The following is a 9905-nucleotide window of genomic DNA, read 5'->3' on the forward strand; positions in this document are numbered from 1 at the left end:
TCTCTCTTTCCCTCCCTCGCACATTCGCTCTCTCTCTCTCTCTCTCTCTCCCGCTCTCCGTTTCTCATTCGCTCGCTCGCAGCGCTGCACACGTGACTCCTCCGTGAGCCCGGGAGAGGGAGCGGACTCGGAACCGGGCTGGACTTCAGCTCTACTGCTGCGTCACGTAAATACATCTCCGTTTGAACAGGTTCAGTTTTTTAACACGTGTTAAAACGTCTAAAATCTTCTTTTTGTATGTTCTGAAAGTCATTGGCGGGGCCATAAAAAGTCCAGCATTTTTGGGATTTGTTTTTTTCTTTCTTTTCATTTAGTATATGTAACAATTGCAATGATGCGTTATGTAACACAATTTCAACCGCTGGTAACATGCATTATACTTATAGTCTTATGGAAGTAAATACTTGTATGACACTTCAATTGTAATGTTCTCGCTTGGTGTAGCGAAATGCAAACAGTTTTCCAGAATTTATCTTTTTAGAAAAGGTTGTATTTTTCAAGAGGTTTACTGTTTCATTAAACAGTAGAGTAATAATCGTCGTATTGTATAAAGTTGTTGAAATTAAAGTTATAACTTGATGTTGGCCTAACAGCTTACCTAAAAAGACGAAAACGTTTCATCTACATTACCTATGTGTCCTTTAGAATTAGCATAAAAAGGAGATTTTCTTTTTCTTCTGCTGCTGCTGATGTATTTATGCTTTGGTTTAAACGTTTCCAAAACACTCCTTATTATATTTGGGATAAATTATATATCGCTAACTGTCGTTTGTGGAAGCGCATTGCAGTTTGCATTTGTTGTTTTGCTGCAGTACAAACGTCAATGAGACTGAATCACAATAAGAAGAGCTTTATTGACCAAGTGCTCATACACAAACACACACACACACGGGGATTTGTGTCTGGTTTACGTGAGCTTTGAGCACTTACAAATAGGTCTATGTACATGTAAACGTCTAGGCAGAACAAACATAAAGACATAAAACGTATTTACATAGGCCTACATCAGTATATTTAGCCTACAAAAGCTGCATTATCTGTTAATTCATGAAAAGGCAGCATTGATCCAAAATAACTAGCATCACTGTATTTATTGCTTATTGATTTATTATTTATTGTATTAATTGTTCTGCTAATACAAACATATTGGTATGAATTCAAAATAAAACCCATATATGTTCTAAAAAATCAAATATGGAAAGGATAAAATACAAGCTTACATTTCATAGATTCTTTCTGTTACTGTGCTTATTGAGTTCTTTTGAATTGTATCTGGGTGGTCAGTTCACAAAAAAAAAAAAAAAAAAAAAATGTGCCAAATGTGCACCAAACCAACAAGTTGAAATGCAAGAATTAATGGGAAATAAGTTCACCTGAGAACTGAAATAATTTTCTCCTGTTATAAAAACTGAGTGTTTTCGTTTCTATAAGATATTCGTTCAGTAAATGTTTCTGACAACCTCGTGATCAAACCTGATAGCTTGGCTGAGGATGTTTTTCTGTCTTTTGAGTCAGAGGAAAAACACGTTGAAGGAGTGAATCAACATCTACCCCACCGCTTCTGTGCCCCGCCCATTCTCCCCCACCCCCCACCCATCTCTGCCGACCACCCTCCGGAATTCACCCCTGCCCCCAATCCCCCCACCCCCTGCAGCAGTGTGTGTGTGTGTGTGTGTGTGTGTGTGTGGATGGTGGTCGTGCCATTACGGCGCAGGTCACGGATCTGGTCACCGGTGTCAGATGTTATGGAGTTTCTCATTTCCTGCACGAGGGTTTCCCATCCACCATTCATAAAACAGCCCCGCGAGTGCCGGGAAACACGTCCCACGAGGTCACGGACACACCCTACATGTCCCCGTTTGATCCCGTTAAACCATCGAATAGGTTCTCCAGCACTGCCTAAATAAAGATCTTAGCTACTCAGTTTATCGCTTATTGGAAACGCAACCGGAACGCACGACTGTGAGAATAATATAAAGCAACAGCACTGATCAGATATTGATCTGAGGTTAAAAAAAAAATACGCATTTGATTTTAGAGTTTAAATAAAACAGAAGCACCATCAGCAGCAGGTTTAGTTCTGGTGAATATTTCATAGGCTAACCGATTATTGATTTTGACCTGTTGAGTTTAATCACATCAGTTTAACATCTTCCCTAAAATCTACATGTAACACAGAACGCGTTGCTTTTTTTTATTTTAAGCTCTCATTAAATCAATGACAGAACATTTATGTAATTCGAATTATATTTAAACGTGAGATAAAACAGTAATACACATTAAAGAAAAAAAATTAATTTCAAGTGTTCAGTTATAACTCTTTAAAAATAAAGGTTCTTTATTGGCACTGATGGTTCCAAAAATAACCTTTAACATCCATGGAATCTTTAGGTTCCACAAAATGTTCTTTATAGTGGAAAAAGGTTCTTTAGATTATTAAAATACTCTTCACAGGAAAAAATAGGTCTTTTAAGAACTGATCACTGAAAGGTTCTTTGTGGAACCCAAAATGGTTCTTCTAAGGTGAGGAGAAAAAAACAACCTTTTGGAACCTTTATTTCTGTAAGTGTAGATTGTTTAACTCCTGAATATGACACTTTTAAAGTTTAACTTTTTAGAACAAACCAACTTTTCTGATTATTCAAATCCAAATTCATACCAACCACCAAATAAATTAAATCATTGACATGTGAAATTATTATCAAGACTATGCAAATGGTGCTATTGAAATGCAAAATGGTTTACCAATTGACGTTTTCATTCAAATGCACAACATTTAAAAGAAAACATACTGAACAAAAGCATCCTGAAAACACTCATTGGGTCTTGAAATTTGTCGTTTACTTAGACTTCCCAACAGAACGTGAACATACTTGTTTAATTAACTTTAAAGTAATTCGATTTAAATATATATCTTTTTTTAAACACTGCAGCAGACAATATCCACCCATCAGTATAATCTGAGTTTGCAACAGAAGCTTTCCAGAGACGCTTTGTGCAGTATAACAAACTGATTGGAGGGTTTCTTGGACTGTTTGGATGTATTGAGCAGTTGTGATCCGCCATCCCTTCACCTCACCCGTTCACCCGTTCACCCACCCCCACCAGCCGAACCCCCGAGCAAACGCATACTTGTCAATAGAGTTCACAAGAGTTTATTCGGCTTTTCTCTTTCCTTTTGGTTGCATTCGTTCAATTCCTCCATCTCTCCGAAATTATCTACCGAAGCCAACACAAACCCGACAGTTTTAGAAGCAGTGAAACCGACTCAAAACTAATCAGAGGTAGATATCGAGTACATAAAGAAGAGATTTGAAATGCTTCATTCTCAGTTTTACACGTGAAGGCTGCTGCTACATCATTGTTCTTACTAAGAGCAATACAAGTGCTTTCAGTAGAAGGTAAGGGCTTCTTCAAAACATACATTATGTCCTTAAAACAGACATTTTAAAACCAGACACAAACGAGTTTTATGATGAGGGGTTGTTTAAAATAAGAGATCTTAAATTAAAGAGATTTTCCACAACACGCAGTTTCCTAGGTTAATTGTCACAGTGTAAAATAGTCGTCTTTATCGTGATTTTGGGGCATTTTGTCACACGCAAAAAGACTTGAGACAAGGGAGATGAGCAGTTGTTTCTGTTGCCAATTTTTACATTTCAGATGTTGTTTTATAGGCCTATTTTTCGTTTCCCTTAAATTGCAAAAATGTTGTTGGATTTCAGATGTGTTCCGATTAGGCAGATTTGTCAGATCTGCCTAATTTCTGTTTTAAAACGAGTTTTACATGCTTTTCCTAACAAAATTCTTACCAAAAAAAATCACGTTACAATTTTGTCTGTATATACGATTTAAATAACCTACATGAAAATGACTCGTTAAACAAAACTGGAAGCTTATTGTATTTATTAATTTATGTTAGTTATTATTTTATCATGGTTAATCTTAAAAAAAAGAAAAAAAAGAAGAATGAACTGGCTGCATGCGTTATCTTTGCTTCAAAATAGCTAATAGTAAGCAACATATAACGCATTTAAAATATATTCTATGCACTCTAAGCATTTTAACAGCTCGCATCAGCATTCCCTGTGTAAATATACCATCTAACGCGGGTTATGTTGGCGGCTGATTCAGCCATTACGTCACAATTAAATCATGACGTCGAACGGAAGTATGAACAGAGCATTCGGGAGAATTCTTTTCCTCAACGTCTGTCTTTGAGTCGCTCACTGCTTATAAAACTGCACGAACGACGGGACGACTGGTTTAACTAGTTTAATCACTTGTTATGATCATATTAGGCTATATGATTGTGACATAATAAAGGTCCACGAGCTCTCATTCGAACGGTTGATCTGCTTCTATAGGCTTACCTAATGTTCATGCGCTCACAAAGGATATTATTGTTAGCTGTTATGTTCGTATTTATTTATTTATAGTCTACACACTATATCTCACTCACCTGAAATAGAGTACACGGCCATGCTGTATGAATTCCGTGTCTGACCCTGTGGATGAGTCAAAATAGTGCAATGATTATTTTTGATTAATATCTAAATTCTTCTGTTGCATGTTTTAGGCTAATGCACCGACCGAGGTTGGTTTCTGTTTTGTTTGGGCTGCTGGTGGCTCGGTCGTTTATAACGAATAGAGGAATTTTCCAGCATGAATATTTAATCGAGCCGGTGAAATTTAAGAGGAGTTTAAATCGCTCCTTAAATACAAACCGCGAATAATGTGCAGGAAAATCTCCTTTAAAGCGCACAAACACGCGCTTTAATTTTAGATGCACTGAGTTGTCCAAATAGCCTACCTTTAATGACAATATATGCCTATTTAAGTATTATTAGTATTTACGCGCGTGTTTTATTGTGATGCTTTTAAATTAAAGTCAACAGTGTAGGCTACATAAAAATATGAAATTCTATGCAGGCATAGGCCTACCTGTATAAGCTATATGATGTGAAGAGATCTTTACGTTTCAGATCCAGAATGGTGTGGATAATGAAACGAAACTTCTCAGAAAACTTCAGACGATCTTTGGAAAGTTCATTAGCGTCAAAATATCATTTCAAATTCGGCAAACACCTGTTGAAAAAACAAAACAAACAAAAAACAGAGTCATCCCTGCTCTTTTGATATAACATAATCATAATAATGTTAGTAAATGAACTCTTGAATAAAATTATGACATTAAAACTGTAATTCTTGTGTTTTATAAACAACATTGAATTAAAATGGTAAAGTCAACTAACCAACCTGTATTCTGATTAAATAAAACTTAAACCACAAACCTCCATTCATTTTTCCCTTATGCTTTTACAGTGAGGATATAGGCTAGAGATGATTCGAAAGCACATGATTGAATGAGGGGCTCTAATTGGCAGCCATTTTGTGTAATCACTTTTAAAGGCCCTGCACTGAAGTGCCTAGACACACTCAGAATTATTCAGTGTGTTGACATATTTTCCACTGAAACAGGGAAATAGGGCGGGACATATCGATTAACTCCTCCCCCTTTTTTAAATAGCCAATAGCATTTAATTTACATCACAGCTCGACCAGAGCCGTTGAGCTCGGTAAAGCCGCAGTTTCCTCCTTATCTCCTCCATATCGCTTTAAAATGTAGAATTCTGTGCAGGGTCCAATATGTTTTGTGGCTTGTGCTGACTCGCACATATGATCCACTCTGGTCTGGAGCTACCAGACTTCATTAGCCCTGATATAAAGCATATTTACACTGTCTAAATTGTTCCTTATCCCCTATATAGTGTACTATGTGCCATTCACCATGTATAAAATATAAATGTGTGAACATTGAACAAGTGACTGATTTCAGCTGCTGCTTCACCTACACTATTTATATTTTAGGGGGCGGGACAATTCAGATTCTAGACAGCATTTGATTGGACAGAAAATCTGACAAGAAGCTGAAGTGCAGAGTGATGTCATCAAAATCATTGATCCATATAAGCAGATGTGAGAGACTAAGTTTTGAATGCTTATTTCTTCTAAATGCGAATTTTGTCATTGTTTTGGAGCACACTAGCTTATAGATAACATTAAGGCTAAAAGCCAAAAAACTATTTCAAATTTTGATTTCATCGGGACTTTAAATTCAAGACAAAATTCAGGAAAAACAACCCAACTAAAGGAGATCACTGGACTTATCGACATTGCTAGCTTGTGTGTCTTCTTATGAGGCCAAATAAAAACACACATCAAACTGGCAGTTTAATTTGCTTCAAGGTTTCAGTAGGAAGAATGTAGTTCCGGCAGCGCCACCTGGCGGCCAATCAGCGTAATGACGTCAGAGTGGGAGACGTTCTGCAGTTGATAACCGGATGGATGAGGTTCAGCTACAGGTGATGCTGGCGTATAATTCAGATGTTTTCAGAATCAGAAGTACCTATATCCTCCTGAGACCAGGAACAGACTTCTGTCCTCTGACACTATATTTGAGTGAATTTCTGACACCACACATGTCACAGGTTTCACCATGACAACAACTTCGCCTTGGTCTTTAATATGACTGGCATTAATTTAATGATTAAATGTAGCACTAAGGAAATGTGATAATGTTTTTGTGATTATCATTTAAATTTGACTAATTTTCAAATTGTTTGCCATAAATCAACATCTCACATCAAAATCAACATAATCAAAATATGACTTTCTGTTACCAAACAGGGCATTTTTATACATGTCCACTGTAGTGGGAAAAACATGTGGACACAACAAGTAAATAGGGAAATAAATTATATATCAATATTCCTATGAAATATTAGATATTATTTAAAAAATGTTGCCAATTATTACTCTCATTATTACACTTCTTTTTTCATTACATGTTGCCCCAATACATTAATTTGCAAATAAGATACATTGTATTGAATTGGACTACACATTTATGGCCATTTTGCATAAAAGTAAAATGGTATATCAATTAATTCCTTTATATCTTTCATAATATAGTTGAGAATCATCTTTACAACTCTAAAAGAAAATCCTGAAACCTAAAAATGTATTGGTGAATGAAAATGACTTTTTTTGTCTACAGTGGACATAGCATAACATGAATAAAATATTTTGTTGTCAAATCTTTTCTGGGTCTCAGGAGGATATAATTTAGCAAACTGTAAAGTATGAACCTGTAAAGTGGGCAGTTCAAAATAAAAGTTTGTATAAATGTTAAGTTGATGACTAATGAATACAATCTTGCCAGTGTAGTGAGTGACACGATGTCTTGGTTTTGATTATTATTATTATTTTTCTTCTGTTGAAATTGTCCATTACGGCCTTCCACGGGGTTCTATAACACTGTAAATCCAAGATTCAGATAATGAGACATAAAACCTGGGAGTGTTTGTGTTTTGAATACAAGGACATCATGATCAGTCAACTATTGATTTTACAGGCATGCAGTTTCATCATGCGCCGACATGCGCACTCTTACCTTTCATCCGCCAGAAACACCGGTGTGTGTGTGAGTGTTTATTCCGCAGATGTGTGCGTTGATGATGTCTGGGTGATGGGTGACGGTGGAGATCTCCCGGTTCTGCTCAGCATCATCTCCGCATCCTCCATAGACACCGCGCGACTGACGCTAGCAGACATGCGCAGACTCTACATCAAACTTTACGGTTGCTTCAAAAACAAAACCATTTGTTTTTATTGCTAGATTGACTAGAGTAGTGTTCTAGATCGATATAGGCGAATCTATTTCATGTAGCCTATATCTAATAGGCTTGTGTTCACTCAAATATTTAAACACGGATGTTTGTGATTTGTACTTTTTGTATGTGACGTGTAGCCTAATAAAAACCCAATGCTGTTTCTTCTTTTGAGTTGATGCTGGTAATAATCAATATTATCCGCAGTCATTATTGCGGGAAAATGTGGGGAGGAAAATGTATCGCTCCATCTACTGGTTATAATGAGGTCGTGCAGCAATTTGAGCAGTCTGTCAGAGAGAGTCGTTTAAACTGGTCAAATAGCCTGCAAATAAAATCATGCGTCGAAACTATGTGTTCAAATAAACGAGACAAGATTTATTCGTTTTTATGAAACCACCCACCAATATGAAGGCTAGTTAAATTTCTCTCACTTTTGCTGTCCTGGCAATCAATGTTTTGTTTAGTAGCTAATATTTTTTGCATGTACATTCATAGTTGTTTTTAAAAAGGTGATTATTTGTAGCCTATGTTTATAAACAGGCCTAGGTGTTTTTATAGAGCTTAATTCTTGAGGCTATACCTAAAATCTTATTAAATTCATTAATTGTATTCCTTAAGTAGCATACGTATTATTTACTATATAATAGCCTACCTATATTAAGTTAATTATTCCTATTATCGTTATTGCATACAATAGGCTAATATTAAATAGGCCTACTATTAGGATACTGATTTCAATATAGCCTAAAATATGTAGCTAAATCCTTGCATTTCTTTTCTTTCTTTTTAGTCTTTAACAACACCATGCCTAGCCTACACTGTTTTTACAGATTTGAGGGGAATACCACAGGCCCTATAACAACAAGGTTTTAAGTCCAGTTTCACCAATTCTTGTTTTCTCTACGGTTTTGTTTGTTTGACTGCTGTAGGCTATTGGGATTTTTCTGTATTTTTCATAAATGTCAGGTTGGGGAAAGTTGTCACATGTGTATTGGGCATGTCGTCACGTGTTTCTGTTGTAATTTTACAACCAATTTTTTTTCTTTTTTCTTCAATATCCGCTGGCCAAAGGTTACCTTTTGCCTTTTTGTATTTTGAATGCTTTTCTCCGTCATAACAGTTTCACCGTTTGAATTTTGCTGCAAAAGTTCCAATTATGACGTATACTGAGGAACTTGATACAACAGATCAACGAACCGTTCTAAAAAAACAAAAACAAATAAAAGACAACCGAAAAATAAAAATAAATCAACGAACGGTTCTCGCTTATGCTATTTGTGACTTGCATTTTTAGCTAATGCTTTGATTAGTAAATTATTAAGTCACTAATTTAATTAAAAATGTGCTTTTTTTTTTTTGTGGATTTGTTCCACATCGAATATTTTTTTATAACCTATCTGTATCATCATGTATTTTGTAGGCTACAGACTATTTTTGGAAGGTCATTTATTAATGCCATTTCTATTCCAAACAATAAAGGGAATTGGTTTCATCAAGTCTTTCATTCTTCAGTCCAGCCTCTTCCTCTAAAAGCTTTTATGAACTTATTTTATGCAGTATCGACTATTTCACCTGTCCATAGACCCATGCTGTTATTCAATCATTTATGAAAATGAATTCAGTTGATGCTGAAGGCTGCTGACAGCTGTATTCACTTCAAGCATATAAACACCCACTTTATGCAGTCGGTCCTCATCTTCACGTCTGAATATCTGGACAAACACGACGATTTTATTTTCTGTGCTGCCATCGTGTGGTCTGAAAACTACCGCTAATGAACACACGGTTAATTGATATCGATTAGCGGGCAATTATGCTATTCATATATTTTTTGCTTTTGAATGCATTATCATATAGGCTACCTAACAATATATAATCTTTAAACGTGATTTTAGCTATATCTGTCACAAATAATGAGATTCATTCATGTGCTAGATGAGATAAAATAACTTAAAATTCACATTAGCAGCGCAACAAAAACACTGAACGAGCGAAGCCGATAAATGCGCTACACAGATGAACGAGAACACGTATATATCTATTTTTAATTATATATAGGCCTATATAATTTCCGAGAAAATAAAAAATATTGTAGAGCTGAGCATAACAGAAGAAAAAACTTCCATTAAACTATCTGTCATCTTAATTCATAACTTTCATACTTTTATGATAGGACCTAAACAGTTCACACGCGCGAGCGGAGTTAGCCTATATAAAATACTAATGAAC

This window comes from Rutilus rutilus (genome assembly GCF_951802725.1).
Source record: "Rutilus rutilus genome assembly, chromosome: 15".
Taxonomy (NCBI): Eukaryota; Metazoa; Chordata; class Actinopteri; order Cypriniformes; family Leuciscidae; genus Rutilus; species Rutilus rutilus.